The sequence below is a fragment of the Coregonus lavaretus genome, assembly GCF_964263955.1.
Source record: "Coregonus lavaretus genome assembly, chromosome: 19".
Taxonomy (NCBI): domain Eukaryota; kingdom Metazoa; phylum Chordata; class Actinopteri; order Salmoniformes; family Salmonidae; genus Coregonus; species Coregonus lavaretus.
The window spans coordinates 23,778,336-23,778,582 of NC_140006.1; positions in this window are offsets into that span (position 1 = coordinate 23,778,336).

The window sequence follows — 247 nt, forward strand, 5'->3', positions numbered from 1 at the left end:
TTTTCTATTTTCTACATTGTAAAATAATAGTGAAGACATCAAAACTATGAAATAACACATATGGAATCATTTAGTAACCAAAAAAGTGTTATACAAATCAAAATAAATGTTATATTTGAGATTCTTCAAATAGTCACCCTTTGCCTTGATGACAGCTTTGCACACTCTTGGCATTCTCTCAACCAGCTTCACCTGGAATGCTTTTCCAACAGTCTTGAAGGAGTTCCCACATATGCTGAGCACTTGT